At 39.2% G+C, this 21010-nt stretch overlaps 1 long non-coding RNA gene across 1 annotated transcript; it reads right to left on the bottom strand.

Moving 5' to 3' along the window:
• Positions 1–297: 297 nt before the first annotated feature.
• LOC122458994 lies at positions 298–20997 on the bottom strand. The gene is made up of 3 exons (XR_006279392.1): positions 15175–20997; positions 6822–7418; positions 298–5100 (listed from the first exon to the last, which is right to left on the bottom strand). It is a non-coding gene; the product is annotated as an uncharacterized LOC122458994 (long non-coding RNA).
• Between the last annotated feature and the right edge of the window lie 13 nt (positions 20998–21010).

Below are 21010 nucleotides of genomic sequence, written 5' to 3'. Positions count from 1 at the left end.
TCCTGTCCCAAACTGCATTACTGTATCCTGTTAAACAGCTGCCACATTCCACTCCAGAGATAGCTGCATTTCAGTTTGGGTGAAATGATTCCTTTATCTCCCTTGAGTACCTCAGAAGATTGTGATAATAATAATTAATTTTTGTAAGGGGCAATGAGATGTTCAGATGAATCGCTCTGTAGAACTGCAAAGTATTATTAGTTATGATTACATATTTAAAATAGAAACTGTCAGAACTACAGAAGTCCAAAAGCAAACCCATGCACTGAACCATTCCTGAACAATTTGGATAAAGATCTGAAGTTAGATATTTTTCTTTATTAGCACATCTATTAAACAAGATCTGACTAGTATCACAGCAGTATATCTGTTTTAGTAATGGATATGAATTTGCCATGCTATTCTCTCATTTTGTGTAGTAAGAATAAAAAAGGCCCAACCCATTAACAAGAACTGGGTAAATGATCTCACTCCATCATTTTCAGAGGGACTGATGAAATGTGAAATGGGTTTCATGGCACTAAAGCATCATGGTACTAGAGAAATTGTCTGAAATTAGATATATAGGTAGATAGATAGATATTGGTAAATCATTTAATTGCATCTCAATAGAAATGAGTGTGCGTATGCATGAGAGACAGAGAGAGTTTGTTTCCACTAATACAACAGATGAATTAGAGTGATATTAATCAAATCTTTCTCCTTGCTGAATTTCAAAGGTTTGCTGCAAACAACGAAGGTGTTAGATCATCTCAAAAGAAGGTCACAAGAATCAATTATAGTGGAAAGTGTTAGACAACCTAAATATAGCAGTCACTCCTAGCTTCTCTATAATATGTATACATAGTATATCTCTGAGTGTGCGTCTGTATGTGTACACACATATTCATGAGACCAGATCCTCATCCTCATCTGAAGTAAATTGGTGTAGCTCCATTGACTAGAGCTGAGGATCCAGCCAGGGAGCTGCCTGAGTAACTTTGGCATGGCCAAGAGACCCTGGACCCAGCACTAGGTTCCTCTAAGAATTTTTTAATTTAACTTTCTATATTTGGATTTCAAATGATAAAAAGGCCTGTGCAAGGCTCTAGGCCTGATTTAATTAATCATAAAATACAATGAAATAAAAGCAGCATAATAGCTTTCTCCTGCTGCCAAACACTGTAGCTAGTCCAGTAGCTCTAGTGATGGACATCAGTGTTGTGATGCTGAAGGTTCACCATTCAGGCTCTGATGAAGATGCATGAGGTTTCTGCAATTGTACATAATATAATTTGTTTTTACCTTTTTCCTTTTAAAAAATTAGGAAATTACTTTTTTTTTTAAACTACCTCCAAAAATATTATTTAGATTGCAAAGTCAAGCTCTCAAAGTTAGGAAATGCCAAATTTATGGTTACCCATGCATGCTTCCCCCTTATGTATATGTATTATGGTACAGTCTTTAATAACATGATCACATACTACTTTTTCCATAGGACCTATCTGTAATTTATTGCATGGGATGGGCACAAGGATGCAGAAACAAGGTTGCATGGGCCACCATATAGCTGGCGTTTCCTAACTTTGAGAGCTTGACTTTGCAATCTAAATAACTTTTTTTTTAACACTGGTTTTATACACACACACATGAATAAATGATGATGGGAAAGGTTTTATTGCCATGAGTTTGGGACTGCTGCATTACTAATTAGTTGCAAAGCCACAAGTGAATTATGCAGCTCATCCCAAACAAATCACGTATAGACCCTTTAATAGTCATATGCTACTAACAAAGCCAGGACTGGTTCATTCCCCATCATCATTTGGGCCTTAAGGTCCAATCATTCAATTCTTTTGGAGCAAAGACTCTCATCCAATTCAGTGAGATTTTGGGGGTGCTCAAGAAATGCATGATTGGGCCTTTAGGACAGAAGTAATTCTGTTGAAGAGAAAAAGTTTATTATGAAAAATTATAATTAAACCTAACAGCAAAAATAAAAATAAAAGTGTAAGAAACTGTAACACTTGTTAGTAAGCAGTTTGTGACTGATGGTAAATTATTATTTTTGACATGTAAGCACCAATTTGAAGATGCAGAATATCATCTACAGGTGCAAATATAAAATGAGCCTGTTTCCTAAAAATCCCACCTATTCATTGCATCATATTTCATGCCACATAATGTATTTTATAATATTATGTAAAATAAATGTATGAATATATATTCCAAGTTTTAATGCAGAAGGTGTGAAATTCGTTCTATACCAATGTTTCTAATTATTGTGGATTTAGAATATCCAGAAGCTTAGCTATCTATGACATAATTGCTCCAGTTCTATTAATTTAAAGTGAAAATAAAGCATATAGTAAAAAAAGGTTTGTTATAGAATCTACCACGTAAAATTAAACAGACATTTTTAATGAAATACTGGGGATTCAATGTATTTTAAGGAAACCCTTGTCTTAGGCACTGAATACAGTAGTCCTCCTCAGTTCTCCTAATTTTTCCTCTGAGGCTCCTTTACATTGCAGTTATCACAAATTCTCTATAATAAGAAGATCATTTTGTTTACAAAAGCATAATCTTGCAAAACATTTGCATCACTAATGTAATTAAGCACTTGTGCATATGCTAATGAATTCTACCTAATCTTAGGTTTGCAAATTTTCATTTCTGTGGAAGAGATAGAATTATAATTTTTCCATTTAGTAAATGCTTCAGGGTTTAATGATGAAAAATTAGCTGGGTGGCATTACTGTATTCTGAAAGACAGAGAAATCTAGGCTGCAAGGGAATTATCCCACTACAAACACAAATAAATACAAAAATAAACAAACTTTCAATTTAAATTTAAAAAGCAAATGCTAAGTGCATGCTGATCTTTTTTAAAAATTACGCTGCTGTGCTATCTTCAACAATCATGTAGCACTCTGAAGTCACGCTAGGTAAAGAACATAAAATTACAATGGGCCTGATCCAAAACTCCCTGAAGTTCATGGATGTCTACACTGCAGCTGGGAGCAAGCTTCCTAGCCCAGTGGACAGACTTGCGCTAGCTCTGTTCAAGCTACCATGCTGAAAAATAGTTGTGGACACAGAAACTTGGATTTTCAAGCCCACCCAACCCTCTGGGCCTGAGTTTGGGTGGCTAGCCCAAATCTACATCACTGCCACACCACCCACGCTGCTATTTTTAGCACACTAGTGTGAGTGAAGTTAATGCGAGTCTGTTTACCCAGGCTGGAAGGCTGACTCCCAGCTGTAGTATAGACATACCCAATGGGCACTCTATGTCTACTTTGTAAGGGCCTGATCCTGCAAGATGCTCAGTAATTCCCTTTGACTTCAGGGAGGTTGCTCAGCACCTTGCAGGGTAGAGCCCTAAAAATGGTTACACAGTGAAGGCTAAACGGCTTTCTTAGAAGGCCTGACTCATTGTAAATGTTTTTAACTATCACCAGTTACTAAAAATAAATCAATAAAATGTGGTTTGCCTTTGCAAATGAGTAAGACTTTATAAGCCATCTCAAGTTTTTTCCCCTTACAAAACATATTAATCTACTTACTAGTAAACTTTACTTACAATAGCTTTGGCACATATAACATGTGGATAATTCTTGGTTACAGTACCTACCTCACAGAGCTGTTGAGAGGATTAATTGGTTAATAGCCTCCTGATTATCTTATTGATGCAAGTAGTCCCACTGAAGCCAATGGGACTAGTAACATGAGTAAGGCAAAGTGGTTTGCCCCAATATTTGCAGATTGCTTTAAAGATGAAGGCCCAAATCTTCCAATATGACCAAGCTGCACTCAATACAAGACTCAGAGAGTAGGGCCTTGGGGGCAGTGAACAAAGGTAGTTTCAAGCCACCTCTACACTTTCCCAAACCTGGGACCAGCTAGGAACCAAGTCAGCATGCAGCATAAGTTAGAGCATCCTCAGGGCTGGTCTTGTGTACTGCTGTCTGCAGCCCCCTTTGGCATTAAGGCATAGAGCTGCCCAGCCCTGCTCCCTTTGCTCCAGCTACACACACTGGGCTGAGTGCCAGAGGGGTGTAGGAGACACTATAGGGGCTCTGGGTCACTCCGGGTATATCTACACTGCAATGAAACACCCGCAACTGGCCCTTGTCATATGATTTGGACTCATGGGGCTCAGGCTAAGAGGCTGTTTAATTGTAGTATAGATATTCAGGCTCAGGCTGCAGCCTGAGGTCTGGGTGCATCCCCACTCATGCCGAGCTGAGGATGCCCTAGGACAGTAGGTGTAAGACTATATAGTGTACAAGGGATAATAAGGCATAAAAGTCAAAAATGGTTACAAGACAAAGACAAAAGGCAACTAGTGCCTAACTGAACAAAACTATGTTAAATTCAATGCAAAGTTCTTCTCATCACATGTTCTAAACGGTCTTACTGACCACACTCCTTAGGCTAGGACCCGTTCTTATGTGTAAAGGCTGCTTCCTTTGTTCCTTCTCATGCAGTGAATCAGTGGACAGAGAGAGAGAGAGAGAGAGAAGGAGGAGGGGTGACTTGGGGCATTTCCCCTTTCTTTTTATAGTCTACCCTAGACCATTGGTCTAGTTTACATCTGACTGAGGCTTCAGCTTGCCCTTTGTCTCTGAAGAACTGGTTTGGCCATTCCCCAGACTTGGAACATGTTTTAGTAACACCATACAGTGTAATCTTACAACTTTATATACAATGTTGCCACATATATTTTGCCAGGACAATAATGACCAGCAAATTATGAGTTTTTAAATGATACCTCACAAGGCACACTTTGTACAAAGATTATTACAATAATGGACATGGAGGTTTATTCTGTCACAAGAACTTTGACATAAATTTCTGTATGACAAAGTTCAATGCCCGCACGAAGGAAGTAGGACCTCTAACACACTAGCCCTCATTTTTACCTTGTGGTTGGACTTCTTTTCTTCCCTGTGGGAACTGGGTTCTTCCTGATTTTTCTATCAGGTGTCCTCATTATTTCTACGAACTAAAGACTGTGCATGCCTTTTACCAGGTGAGCAATGGCAGTGAGTAGCTGAGCCTTGATGATGTGGCTAGATTTATGGCCTGTTACTGATGAGGATGCAGAAAATCCACCTGCAATGTGGCAAATGAAATGTGGAAGAAATGTGTGGTTTCTTTTATACTAGATGGCTCATTCTTCTCTGCCTATATTAGTGCCACCAGTCCTTCAGCTATGTTACAACAAGTCTGCTGGCAGAGGTCTTGATATTTCTGCTGAGTGGTCTTACTGAGCATGTTCTTGCCAGACAGTGATCAAGAACTATTCCTCAAAGAGCACAAAAAACATTTTGTGAAAGAAAATATTCACCACACATTCCTGCATCATTGTCACAATTTCTATCTGCAGTCCCAAAATACTAGTCTCTACTCATCTGAGTAGTCCCACTGAAGTCACATAGTCATGTGATTTAAGGTTTACAGAATCAGACACTTGTTTAGACTCACAAAGAATGAGAGGCTGAAGACCTTTGTAAATTAATGCTTTTAACCTTATGGTTTTCTTATTTTGTCAGCTCTTCAAGACTGGTATTCATAGGTGCTTGAAGATGGTCTAGCATAGCATAGGAGACCTGATCCTCATCGAGGCCTCTGGAGGCTACTACAAAATCAATATTAAAAAATTACAACAACAGTAAATGATAGTAAAGAAACAAATTTGCTCTAGGAAAATGGCTGATGGGGGAAAATTACATTTCCCCAAAGTTAATGCACCACCTTTGTACATATTCTTGAGAAATGATGTGTATTAAATTTGCACTTTTCCCTTCAGATCAATTTTATTATCTGTAGATTACCTGGAATCTATTTAGCTGCAACAAAATAAACATTTACTACAATTGCTACTGCAAACTGAGAATTTGTTTTCCATTTCAGCAGCTAAGTACATTTTTCACAATCCAGTTCAGGCCTGATTCTGCAGCCCTTAAAGTGTTCACTGCAGGATTGGACCCTTCTTGCTAGGACTGGAAGACGCAAATACTAATTGTAAAGCATCTTGGTTATTCAAATGTACATAACTGATTTGTTTTTTAATAGAACCACAGTACTTTAGGTTTAAAACACATTAATGTAAAAGTATGTTTCCTAGCCCATTAAAGCTTAAATTGTGCAGATTAATGTACTTTCTCTACTACTACTTCATTTCGGAAGGTATCCAAATTGAAAATCAGTTCATTCTGAAACTAACATGTTTTTATTATTATCTTTGATACAAATGATCTCATTACCAAAAGTATATCTAACCATTGTAATCGGGGACAATTGTAACAAATGAAGGTATAGCAGGCCATACTATTTCATTCCCCTCATGTAAGGTCAAAGGTTTATGACTCTACTGCCCAGAAGAGAATTGAGTACATAAAGGTTTAGATAACCACAATCCCCTCCCCAATTTCATTTGTGGCTTGCAGAAACTCCTTGATCTGTCCCAATAGATTACTGTAGTACATTTTTAAAGAGCTCATCATTTATGTAAAAAGACAAGAGTTGAACTGAAAATGTGTAGAAGAAAACAGCCCTCATGCATCCGATGAAGTGAGCTGTAGCTCACGAAAGCTTATGCTCTAATAAATTTGTTAGTCTCTAAGGTGCCACAAGTACTCCTTTTCTTTTAGCCCTCATAAAGTGACAGAAGCACTAGTTTGCAGCAAGGTGATATAACATCTATCAGTAGAATGAAACAGCTGTCTCAGGCAACAAAGATAAAAAAGTGAATGCCTTCAGAATAGAGAAGGAAATTGAGAACAAACACTGGATTCTTCAAACTTAAAGAACCTTCATAATAAAAGAGGTACCTCAGTGTTAAAGAGCAGGGTTGAAATCTTGGCTCCATCAATGTCAGTGACAAAACTCCTGTTGACTTCAATAGGGCTGAGATTTCAACCTGGGTGTTAGTAACCAGCTAGCTCAAGACAGATAATAAATTATGGAACTTTTCTTCTTCAAGGTCAGTAGTTCAAATCTAACTCAAGTAAGTAGTGACTTTCTGCTGAATGTTGGACCTATATATGAAATAGGTTGATGTTCAAAATCAGGTTCCCAGTAGACAGGTCTCCCCATATCTTGAAAACCACTGTTATATTTCATACGAAGTGGCACCTTTGCTGGAACGCTCAGCAAAAAGTCCAGGGACAGATGAAGCATGCTGACTAAACTTTAGCACTGGGACTAGTTCCTCCAAAAAACAGTTGGAGTAGTGAAGGGAGAGCTTGCATTGATGCTGCCTATGCTATACTTCATCACTTAGTAAAAGTCATCCCTCTCCAACACCTTTTACAAGCACTTTGAAATGAAAAATCCTATATAAGGGTAAATTTTCCCTGTCAGCATGTTACTTCAACAGCTGCCTTCTGCAGGTTTCTTCCATGCACCTGTGAAACCACAGCTGGCCACTGTTGGAAAGAGAATATTGCACAAGATGAATTGCTGCTCTGATGCAATATGGCAAATCCTGTTTTCATGTTCCTAGAATTAATATAAAAATATTTTAGGAAAAACATCAAATGTTTTGAAAGCATTTGCATGTGTTTACAATATTTCTGAAACTAAGTTTTCCATGAAAGTCTTTTGTTAATGCCACAATACTGATGTGAGATAATATATTGTTATCTATGTTTTAAACACATAAATCTTTATATCAGAGAACTTGAAGTGTTTCAGAGTAGAAATTACTGGAATTCCAATTAAATGAGAATTACTGTCTGCTTCCTTAAAGTTTCCCTTGAAATTAAACAAGTGAACAAGAACTAATGTAATCTAGCCTGGAAAGAAATATAATTTTTAATACCCGCAGCAGATCAAGCAAAATAGTCCTATTTCAAATACTATTTCATTAGAGTTGATCAGGATGATTAGTTTTGATTGGGCAAGAAATAGCCTGACACCAAAAGTAAATTATCTATTCAAATGGAATAATGGAGAAAGCTTTAAAATTGTTGTAGGATGTTGGATATTATTTTTACACAAAGTGGAAATTATGCCCTCAGAACTGTATCTTATGTGTCTCATTATTTGAAATCTTGTCTCCCCCGAAATTTTTATGTGGACCTAAATTTGGAAGAGACTGAAGACCGAACAGTTTATAGGACTCACATAGATCTTGGAGGTTGGGGGTGAGTATGCTCCAGTGCCTGATAAAGATACAATTAAACATGCTCAGTGCTGACAAACTGGATGACTTTTACTGCAAGGCAGAATCATAGGACTGAAAGGGACCTTGAGAGGTCATCTAGTCCAGTCCCCTGCACTTGTGGCAGGACTAATTATCTAGACCATTCGTGAAAGGTGTTTGCCTAATCTGCTCTTACAAATCTCCAATGACGGAGATTCCACAACCTTCCTAGGCAATTTATTCCAGTGCCTAACCACCTTGACAGTTTGGAAGTTTTTCCTAATATCCAGCCTAAACCTCCCTTACTACAATTTAAGCCCATTGCTTCTTGTACTATCCTCAGAGGTTAAGAAAAATATTTTTTCTTCCTCCTCCTTGTAACAACCTTTTACATACTTGAAACCTTTTATCATATCCCCCTCAGTCTTCTCTTTTCCAAACTAAACAAACCCAGTTTTTTCAATCTTACCTCATAGGTCATGTTTTCTAGACCTTTAATCATTTTTGTTGGTCTTCTCTGGACTCTCTCCAATTTGTCCACATCCGTCCTGAAATGTGGTGCCCAGAACTGGACACAGTACTCCAGTTGAGGCCTAATCAGAATGGCGTAGAGTGGAAGACTTAGTTTTTGTGTCTTGATTACAACACTCCTACAAATACATCCCAGAATGATGTTCACGTTTTTTTGCAACAGTGTTATACTGTTGACTCTCATTTAGGGCGACCAGATTTCTCATTTTTAAAGGGATAGTCCTGTTCTTTGGGATGTTTTCTTATACAGGTACCTATTACCCCCCACCTCCTGTTCCAGTTTTTCACAGTTATCAGGTCACTCTACTCATATTTAGCTTGTGGTCCAGTATGACACTCAGATCACTTTCCACAGTTCTCCTTCCTAGGCCGTCATTTCCCATTTTGTATGTGTGCAACTGATGGTTCCTTCCTAATTGGAGTACTTTGTATTTGTCCTTATTGAATTTCATCCTATTTACTTCAGACCATTTCTCCAGTTTATCCAGATGATTTTGAATTTTAATCCTATCCTCCAAAGCACTTGCAACCCCGCCCAGCTTGGTATCATCCACAAACTTTTTAAGTGTACTCTGTATGCCATTATCTAAATCAAGATTCTCAAAATCCCAGCCCGCGGGCCATCTGCAGCCCAAGAACCTCCCCATTGCAGCCCACGGAGGAGAGACTCATGCAGACATGCTACCGGCAATGTCTGCTGCAGGCACCGCCCCCACAGCTCCCATTGGCTGTGGGAGAGAGAGAGATACCATCACTAGTCGCCAGGCAGAGTCAGCCATGGAGGCAGCATCATTAGTTGCCAGACAGAGTCAGCATGGAGGCACTTTTTCCCACAATGAATATAAACAAGTCAAAATACTGAACACAACTACCTGATGCATGTTAGGATATAGATATTCAGGCCTGTCTGCAAAGGCCTATACTTTAAGAATTTAGGTGTATTCTTATCACTTAGCTAGTTATAGAGGTATAAAAGAAAAAATCAAAATCACAGTCTGCCTGTTTATGGGTCTTCTCTTACAGTGATGGTTAGAGGCCCTGTTCTTAGGCTAAGGGCTTTGGCTAAACTGCAGAGGCAGCCATAAACTGGGAAGTGACCAGTCACCTCCTCCAAACTAGGCACAGTGAAATAAGGCAATCGGGCGCTGTTAGAAAGGCGATCTGATCTATCACCTCCAGAGAAAGGGAAGAGCCTAGAGGATGTAAAAGGAAGTTTAGTTTGATAGTTTTCTGTTCGGTAAGAACTCACTTATCAATAGACAGCTGGGAAACCCTTATGTCTTTATGGATGTAGTTGTGAAATCCTCACTTCTGTATTGTTTTGTCATTATAGTTCCCACTTTGCTATTGTTTATTTGTGTGGTCTCTGTCTGGTTCTGTGATTGTTTCTGTCTGCTGTATAATTCATTTTCCTGGGTGTAAACTAATTAAGGTGGTGGGATACAATTGGTTAAATAATCAAGTTACAATATGTTAGGATTGGTTAGTTAAATTTCAGGAAAATGATTGGTTAAGGTATAGCTAAGCAGAACTCAGGTTTTACTATATAGTCTGCAGTCAATCAGGAAGTAAAGGGGCGGGGAATGGGAACAGGGAATGAGGGTGGGGAAATTGAAATCATGTTTTGCTAAGAGGGGGAATGGGAGCAGGGATACAGGGCTCTGTGGTGTCAGAGCTGGGAAGGGAAACGCTAAGGAAGGAAACCGGAATCATGCTTGCTGGAAGTTCACCCCAATAAACATTGAATTGTTTGCAGCTTCAGACTTTGGGTATTGTTGCTCTCTGTTCATGTGAGAAAGACCAGGGAAGTAAGTGGGTGAAGAAATAAGCCCCTAACAATGCACACCTTGCTGCAATCCTGAAGGTTTCAACTGCTCAGACACTAAGGCCAAACATCAACAAACTGACAGAACTGAAGCACTGCCAGATGTCTGGCAAACACTAAAAATTCTCTGGCAGGCAAAGAATTGCATAACTTTGTATAAAGAAAAGGAGTAATTGTGGCACCTTAGAGACTAACAAATTTATTTGAGCATAAGCCTTCGTCAGCTAGAGCTCACTTCATTGGATGCATTCAGTGGAAAATACAGTGGGGAGATTTACATACACAGTGAACATGAAACAATGGGTGTTACCATACACACTGTGTATATATACTATGGTATACACACTAAGGAGAGTGATCACTTAAGATGAGCTATTACCAGCAGGAGAGCGGCGGGGGGGGGGGGGGGGGAAGAAAACCTTTTCTAGTGATAATCAAGGTGGGCCATTTCCAGCAGTTGACAAAAATGTCTGAGGAACGGTGGGGGGGGGGAAATAAACATGGGGAAAGTCTTACTTTGTGTAATGATCCATCCATTTCCAGTCTCTATTCAAGCCTAAGTTAATTGTATCCAGTTTGCAAATTAATTCCAATTCAGCAGTCTCTCGTTGGAGTCTGTTTTTGAAGCTTTTTTGTTGAAGATTTGCCACTCTTAGGTCTGTAATCAAGTGACCAGAGAGATTGAAGTGTTCTCCGACTGGTTTTTGAATGTTATAATTCTTGACGTCTGATTTGTGTCCATTTATTCTTTTACATAGAGACTGTCCAGTTTGACCAATGTACAGGGGGACACAGTTGGCAATGGGCTTTTTTGCAAGGATAGAACAGAACGCCACTAGCCATCACCTTCAGCCCCCAACTAAAACCTCTCCAATGCATCATCAAGGATCTACAACCTATTCTGAAGGACGACCCATCACTCTCACAGATCTTGGGAGACAGGCCAGTCCTTGCTTACAGACAGCCCCTCAACCTGAAGCAAATACTCACCAGCAACCACACACCACACAACAGAACCACTAACCCAGGAACCTATCCTTGCAACAAAGCCCGTTGCCAACTCTGTCCACATATCTATTCAGGGGACACCATCATAGGGCCTAATCACATCAGCCACACCATCAGAGGCTCGTTCACCTGCGCATCTACCAATGTGATATATGCCATCATGTGCCAGCAATGCCCCTCTGCCATGTACATTGGTCAAACTGGACAGTCTCTACATAAAAGAATAAATGGACACAAATCAGACGTCAAGAATGATAACATTCAAAAACCAGTTGGAGAACACTTCAATCTCTCTGGTCACTCGATTACAGACCTAACAGTGGCAATTCTTTAACAAAAAAACTTCAAAAACAGACTCCAATGAGAGACTGTTGAATTGGAATTAATTTGCAAACTGGATACAATTAACTTAGGCTTGAATAGAGACTGGGAATGGATGAGTCATTACACAAAGTAAAACTATTTCCCCATGTTTATTTCTCCCCCCCGGTCCCCCCACTGTTCCTCAAACGTTTTTGTCAACTGCTGGAAATGGCCCACCTTGATTATCACTACAAATGGTTTTCTTCCCTCACCCCCCGCTCTCCTGCTAGTAATAACTCATCTTAAGTGATCACTCTCCTTACAGTGTGTATGGTAACACCCATTGTTTCATGTTCACTGTGTATATAAATCTCCCCACTGTATTGAAATGCATCCGATGAAGTGAGCTGTAGCTCACGAAAGCTTATGCTTAAATAAATTTGTTAGTCTCTAAGGTGCCACAAGTACTCCTTTTCTTTTTGCGAATACAGATTAACACGGCTGCTACTCTGAAACATAACTTTGTATGACCTTTTTATTATTTCTAAGAAATACAAAATAAAAAATACAATATAAACATTTTCTTTTCTGAACACCGTATTCAGTGACATTATTGGTCTGCTGGGAGGATTTGAGGGCTGGCACTGCCCTAAGGTAAATTGAGTTTGATACTCCTGATCGAAATCATTGATGAAGATATTGAACAAAACTGGACCCAGAACTGATCCCTGCAGGACCCCACTTATTATACCCTTCCAGCATGACTTTGAATCACTGATAACTACTCATGGGGAAGGGTTTTCCATCCAGTTTTGCACCCACCATATAGTAGCTCCATCTAAATTGCATTTCTGTAGTTTGTTTATGAGAAGGTCATGCGAGACAGTATCAAAAGCTTTACTAAAGTCAAGATATACCACATCTACCTCTTCGCCCCCATCCACAAGGCTTGTTACCCTGTTAAAGAAAGCTATCAGGTTGGTTTGACATGATTTGTTTTTGACAAATCCATACTGACTGTTACTTATCACCTTATTGTCTTCTAGATGTTTGCAAATTGATTGCGTAATTATTTACTCCATTATCTTTCTGGGTACTGAACTTAAGCTGACTGGTCTGTAATTCCCTGGGTTGTTCTTATTTCCCTTTTTATAGATGGGCTCTATATTTGCCCTTTTCCAGTCTTCTGAAATCTCTCTCGTCTTCCATGACTTCTCAAAGATCATCGCTAATGGCTCAGAGATCTCCTCATTCAGCTCCTTGAGTATTCTAGGATGCATTTCATCAGGCCCTGGTGACTTGAAGACATCTAATTTGTCAAAATAATTTTTAACTTTTTCTTTCCGTATTTTAGCCTCTTCTCATCCTACCTCATTTTCACTGGCATTCGCTATGTTAGACATCCAATCACCACCAACCTTCTTGGAGAAAACCAAAACGAAGTTATTAAGCACCTCTGCCTTTTCCACATTTTCTGTTATTATTTCCTCCCCTCCCCATTGAGTAATGGGCCTACCCTGTTCTTGGTCTTCCTCTTGCTTCTAATGTATCTGTAGACTGTTTTCTTGTTACCCTTTATCTCTCTAGCTGGTCTAATCTCGTTTTGTGCTTTGGCCTTTCTAATTTTGTCCCTATATACTTGTTATTTATTTATATTCATCCTTTTTAATTTGACCTAGTTTCTACTTTTTGTAGGACTCTCTTTTTATTTTTAGATCATTGAAGATCTTCTGGTTAAGACAGGGTGGTCTCTTGCCATACTTCCTGTCTTTTCTACGCAGTGGGATAGTTTTCTCTTGTGCCCTCAATAATATCTCTTTGAAAAACTGCCAACTGTCGTCTATTATTTTTCCCCTAGACTTGCTTCCCATGGGATCTTTCCTACCAACTCCCTGAGTTTGCTAAGTACAACTTCTCTTGTCATCAAAGCCTAAGAAAATAAACTAACTCAGCCAATTAAATCATTGGGAGCAGTAGTAAAGTGTAAGAAGATTAGTTTATTTCATTTGTCCTCTTTTCTTACTGTAGATTGAAGGTGGATTTCACCAATTAAATTGTCCCATAAGACACATCTAAAAACAACTGCAGTTCACAACTTTCAAGCACTGATATGATCATCTAAGGGAAATTTTCTTGAATCAGACTAGAGTTATTTCAGCTACAATTTTCAAGATCTTGAATGAGAAATGAATTTGTGTCCTTAATAGAGACACTGGGTTTATGCTTATTACAACAATCAATAACACACTAAAAAAAACAGCTGCTTCCCCTGCCTTCTCTTCCTCCTATGACTGGAGGGACGTTAAGAAGCCACCTTGAATTGTCCCTTGAAATATGTATTTACTACTTGTACTAAATAATCTGTTCCACCTTGTATTTAGCTGTGACACTCTGAGTAAGTTTCCCAGACCTGAAGAAGAATGATGAAATACAGTCTGATAAAATACAGCCTAGAATACTCATGGAGCTGAGTGAGGAGATATCTGAGCCATTAGTGATTATCTTCAAAAAGTCATGGAAGACGGGAGAGATTCCAGAGGACTGGAAAAGGGCAAATACAGTGTCAATCTATGAAAAGGGAAATAAAGACAACCCAGGGAATTACAGACCAACCAGTTTAACTTCAGTACCCAGAAAGATAATGGAACAAATAACTAAGTAATCAATTTGCAAACATCTAGAAGGTAATACGGTGGTAAGTAAGAGTCAGCATGGATTTGTCAAGAACAAATCATGTCAAATCAACCTGATATCTTTATTTGAGTGGGTAACAAGCCTTGTAGATGGAGGGACATGGTAGATGTGATATATCTTGATTTTAGTAAGACTTTTGATACTGTCTTGCATGACTTTCTCAAAAAACAAATAGGGAAATACAACCTAGATGGAGCTGTTACAACATGGGTATATAATTGGTTGGAAAACCATTCCCAGAGAGTAGTTATCAGTGGTTCACAGTCAAGCTGGAAGGGCATATCAAGTGAGGTCCTTAGGGATCAGTTTTGGGTCCAGTTCTGTTCAATATCTCCATCAATTATTTAGATAATGGCATACAGAGTACACTTATAAAGTTTGTGGATGATACCAAGCTGGGAGGGTTTGCAACTGCTTTGGAGCATAGGATTAAAATTCAAAGTTATCTGGACAAACTGGAAAAATGGTCTGAAGTAAATAGGATGAAATTCAATAAGAACAAATGCAAAGTACTCCACTTAGGAAGGAACAATCAGTTGCACACATACAAAATGGGAAATGACTGCCTAGGAAGAAGTTCAGCGGAAAGGGATTCTATAAGAGCTCTGTGTAAGCTCAAAAGCTTGTCTCTCGCACCAAGAGAAGTTGGTCCAATAAAACATATTACCTCACCCACCTTGTTTCTCCCATGATCATGACAGACAAAAGTTTCTGAGCAGCCATAGTCCACCAGAATATTTACAAAAGTAAGCACCTCTATTTTATCTATCTATATCAAGAGAGAGAGAGAGAGAGAGAGAATAGTTTTCTCTGATTTACTCCATCCCTGTACATGAAAGCTAATCAAGTACATTCATTCTGGGTTATTGCTAAACCTGCCACTTCCAAAGAACTGAGGACCCAATCCTATACTTCTTTCTCAGGTAAAGTTCTCCTTAACTACAGTGGTGGCTTTGATAGAGTAAGGTGTGCAGGATTGGACCCCAGGGGAGTTTAAAGAGGCAAGAAGTTCAGTGACCAAAACTGTCCTGAGACACTGCAGCATCCCTTCCTTCATGCTCTGAAACTCAGAAAATAGTGTTCAAATTGTTACTGAATTTCAAACTTTTTCTATCTGTTAAAAGACCATGTATTTGCAATCATGTTGTTTGCTCATGTCTTTGATACCTCAAGGACAATTTATTGTTTTAATGCAAGATGTAGTGTAATTCATCATCTAGCAAGAACAATACTAATATCCCCTCTTTGCATCAGCCATCACTCTTCAGCCCTTATTGTATCTGAATCAATCTGGGCTCGTTTATATTAATCATGACTTGTTTTGTATAGAAAAAAAGTCAACCACAAATAATGTGCATAGGTACTATCACAACACAATATAATAAGCAGAGACTTGTTTGTTAGTTTCAGATTTGTAAAACTAATAAATATTTTAAGTAAAGAGCACATTATAACCATTGAAAACAGACATTTCAGAGAACAGTACATGTGAAAATGCATGTAAACCATATTTTTTAAAAAACATCTAAGAACGTTCATATTATCAACCCATCCTAACTTTTTAAAACTACACTTCTGATCTATACTATTGCAGGATGACTGAAGGGCAAGCACTTAGAAAAGTTACATATAAACGCATTTATACCCATTTTCAAATGTATGGTCTCTAAGAGCTGCATCCAATAAAAATATATTCAGCTTCTGCACCAAGTTTTATCAGCCTTGCCCCGTCTTCCAAAGAGTGCCAACTGAACATATTTTTTATTGAACCTGCCATAGAGGCTTTCTTACATTATTCTTCACATCATTTAGACAAACATCAAATGTGCTGTGTATAAAACGCTAATATTAAAATATTTTTGTTTTTGTTTTAGAGTTAATTCAATGACCATAAATAAAAAGGCCTGTAATAAGGTCTAAATATAAATGGTATTGGCACTGACTGATTTATCAAGCACGTGCCTAACTTTAAGCACAAGTAGTCTCACTGAAATCAGTTGGACTACTCGTGTTTAGAGTCAGATATGTGCTTAAGTACCTTGTAGCTACGTATGATTTTGCATGATATAATACAGCATAATCTAGTATGCTTTTATAATACAAAATAATGTTACATACATGTGTGTATTTCCCAGACACATTAATACCAAAGTGCAAAAGGTGCTCTATCATTCAGATTTAACTGAGAAATGAATTCTTATTTGAGATTAGATTTGAATATTTATTAATTTGGCAACTTGGATGCTGGTAAAGACTGATTTCCATATTTCAGCTAGCAACCAAGAACTATTTTCCTAATCTTAAACAGTGAAATAGTATATAGAGCTGCTTCAGATGATCCATAGAATAACTTAAAGCAGTTCAGTTAAAGATGTCTCTCCAATTTTGAACCCCTTTAAAAATGGGCTGTTCTACCCACGATGTGTGCATATAACAGCTATTAAGTTTAATGAGAGTTAGATGTGTATCAAGGGGGGAATATAATAAATTTTGGGATTAATGCAATATTTAACAGGAAGTCAATGTAATACATTATGAAAGATTGGAGTAACATAGAAACAGAGGCTCTGCACTGGTTCACTGGCACAAAGAAGCCATACACATGTGGATACAGTGGGGATCGTCTAGTGATATAAAGATCCCATAGCAGTTCCAATGCCATTCCCACTCCAGTCCCCCATATATGGGGTGTGGATGGGGGGAAAGAAAGGTGCTGTACTTAGGCCAATTCACAGACTGGCAGCTGGACACTCCATGACTGGAACTGAGGCCATAAAAGTGGTTTGAAACCCCCTTAGCCACCTCTTCTCTTGATGATGCTGTTCAATCTGTGCCATAATAGCAAATAGAGGGTTTTGTTCATGATATTCCTCTCTTGTTGTTCATTTTCTATATAGAGTTCTTCCCTTTCAGTAAATTGTTTAAAAAAAAACAAAACCAGTTTCTGTCCCTTGTAGACTACTTGGAGACCTATAGGGGAAAGAGCTACAAACTTTTGTTCTCACTGCAGCTCTGGGTTTTTGATCCTTCCTCTCTCTTTCAAGCTTCACTAAAAATTTCTGGGGGGAAAAAATGTAATTTTTAACCATGGCACAGTATATGGGCTGAGAATAAGTATCCTGTAGAATCTCCCTCTATTGCCAAAGTTTAAAAAAAAAAAAAGATGACGACAGCACAAGGGTTTTTACCATAGCAGGGACTCCAGTTCAGAACATAAGAACGGCCATACTGGGTCAGACCAAAGGTCCATCAAGCCCAGTATCCTGTCCTCTGAAAGTGGCCAATGGCAGTTGCCCCAAAGGGAATGGACAGACAGGTTATCATCAAGTGATCCATGCCCTGTCAACCAAGCCCAATTAGTACTAGGAATCAGAGGAAAATACTGTAAACTCAAGTAGACCAACTGGTTCTCTAAATTATCTACTTCTTTTGCTAGGTGAGGATAGTTCTCCATCTGTGTCTCATAGCCCTTGCTGACTCTGGCCTCCATTTCTTCAGAGCTACTGACCCTGTTCTCTACATCAGATAGCCATTGGGTGCTAGCTGCCTCAAAGACGGAACAAGAAAACTGAAAACTTCATCCTTGTGTCGTTAACTGCTTGCATAATCCCTCATCTGAGTTATAAGCACCCCATGCAATGCTTATAACTACTTACGATTAAGTAGGAAAGTCTTTAGCAGGGTGAGCTGCTCCAATGCAGAAGGAAGGCCTCACATATTCCTTGATGTCCATCAAACAAAGCACATATTTGTTTATTTTCTCTTTTCTGTAGCACCTATTGCTATACTAGCTAAGCAAAGATTAAAAACTAATTAGGTATGGCAAGGACAAAAACAAAAGCAGTCATTCAAATGATAAACAAAATAAGTGCCCTGCATTATGCCTTGAAGGTCACTATACTCAAGTTCTGTTGGACTTCCAAGGGAAGCAAATTCCAAAGCCAATGACAGCTCTCAACTAAGGAAGTCTTGCTGCCAGACAAGGAGTACTTCAAACTTACTTCAGGAATTAATATCAAGAGTCTCCCATTTTTCCTGAACTTTTATGATGGGGCTTCAGGTGACAGACAATCTTCCAGATAATTAGATCTCACCCCACCCAGGACTTTGAAGATCACAACCAAGAGTTTCAATTCCATCTGGAATAAATAGGAATCTAACACAGAGATTTGAGCACAGGCTTTAAGGACTCCAGGTAGCTGAAATCACTCAGGTGGCAGGCAGCTGTCAGATGGACCTTCTGGGTGGAATTCAAGGTTTTCCCTAAGTAGAGATTATTGCAGTAACAACGGTATGGATGACCATTGTGAGGTCATCACAGAGAGGAATAGACACAATTTCCTGACCACCCACAAACCATGACAGATATTATAAGTCATTGCTGATGAGAATATAGAATCAGTAACAGGTCTAATAGGACCCGTAGCCAGAACACCATTTTGGCAGAAGTGAGTATGTTCCCTCAATCAGTGCTGCAGACACTACTTCTGTCAATTCTTTTATATACTTCGCCTTGTTGACAAGTATTGCTTTGGTCTTATCCTGGCTGTCATAGCCAGTTTGTTTTTATCCAGCTCCCTATTTCTGCTAGATCATGGGAGATGCTCCTGGAAAATACACTAGAAGCTTCATATATATATTAAACAGGAGAGGGAATAAGACAGAATCTTGCAGGATCTGGCATATGCAGGCCCACAGAGAGAAAGAGCAATTCATCATTCAGCACGGACCTGGAAAGTAACAAATGAACCCACTGATGGGCCAGTCCATTCACTTGTGCAAGATCTTGCAGATGAGTCAGTACAGACCTCATGGTCAATGATATCAAAAGCTTTAGCGAGATCCAATCAAATCACAAAAATGCAAAGAAAAGGCTGTTGGCCCAAGGAGCTTACGCTCTAAATATATAATGCACAGATGAAGGATGGGAGAAGGGATATAACAAATACACAGCAACTGAGTGGTACTTGAGCTCATCTTGCTAGTTGCATGATTATTTTATTTATTTATTTACTAACATGGATTTTGTTAACACTTGAATGAAGGGAAGGAGGGTATCTATAAGCCTTTTGGAAGGTGTGTATTTTAAGGAGGAACTTTAAGGAGGACTTGAGATGAAATTATATACAAAGATTCAGGGTGATTCAGGAATATAAGGTTGAAAAAAATGTTTCCAAGGAAAGGATCAGAGTAAAAGACAGGAGAATTCCTGCAGTGCATGATCTACAAGTCCATTATTGTAAAGTCAAATTCCACATGCACTAAGTGCAAATTCTGGGAGCCACTTATAATCATACAATTTGACCCTGCAGTCTCTGTAAAAGATACCATCTGACCTTGATTCACTGGAGTCAACACAGAAAGTCTCCAGAAGTACAAAGCCCACCTGCAGAAGGCTGAAGCTGCGCAAGATTTCTGAAACTCCCACTCAGTCAGAGAGCCCAAATGTGGTCAGAGTAACTCAGAAGTGGATGATGAAGGTGTCACGGCCAGGTAACACTGGCACAGTCATGCACTGGTTCCGTCTCTCTCCTGGGTAGCCTCTGCCAGCAGGAATTCATAGAAGCCCCAGTTGCAACTTAAAGCTGCCCTTCCCTGACAGAGCCTGTGAGATAGAGCAGCACAGCAAACACTCCTTGCCCTCCCTTGCCAGTAAGCCCCTAGAGGGTGCAGCAGCCGTTACTTGTGCAAAAGGTGAAATCCGCACTGCTCTGCCATGGAGAAGCGAACCCAGTGTCTCCAATCTCAACCTTGTGATTGGGCTTCCTCTGCTGCAGTGGTTATTACTATCACCACTCCGAGGGCTGGTCTTCACTACAGGGAGATCGACGTTGCCGCAATCGATGCAGCAGGGGTCGAGGCAGAGAGTTCTCCAGTCGACCTCAGTACTCCAGCTCTCCAAGAAGAGTAAAGGAAGTCAACCGGAGAGCGTCTCTCGTTGACACAGAGCAATGAAGACACCATTGTAAGTCGACATGAGCTATGTTGAATCCAGTTATGTTATTCACATAGCTGGAGTAGCGTAACTTAGATCAACTTGCTTCAGTAGTGAAGACAAGCCTTTAATATACTCTCCAAGGACCTATTCATAGACAAAAATGAAAGGATCTCACTGAGGGAAAGGAGATAGAGCAGTCCAATTGCGAAAGACCCAGCCAAATAGCAATTTCTGCCTTTCTCATCATACAACTTATCTCATGGACTCTGACAAGTAAAATAAAGAGCAGGCTGGGACCAGCCTCTGGGGAGCAGATAAATGGAAGAGCATCACCCTTACTTTTGCCGCCACTCCACTCTAAGGCATCAAAAATTCCTTCTTGCTTAGTAATGAGAACTGCAGATATCAAGACCTCCTATAGGCTATTAGCTGACACATTTTAAATATTCATAGGCAAAATATTATGTGCAAGCCATACAGTGCAGAACATCCAAATAAAACACCAGTATATTAGCCAATAAGAAGAAAAATGACTAGATGTGTGTAAATGTGCTACTCTTTGTTGCATAAAAAG

This window comes from Dermochelys coriacea, chromosome 2, assembly GCF_009764565.3.
Source record: "Dermochelys coriacea isolate rDerCor1 chromosome 2, rDerCor1.pri.v4, whole genome shotgun sequence".
Classification (NCBI taxonomy): Eukaryota; Metazoa; Chordata; order Testudines; family Dermochelyidae; genus Dermochelys; species Dermochelys coriacea.
The sequence above is the reverse complement of the archived record's forward strand: the minus strand, read 5'-3'. Positions and strand labels throughout refer to the sequence as shown.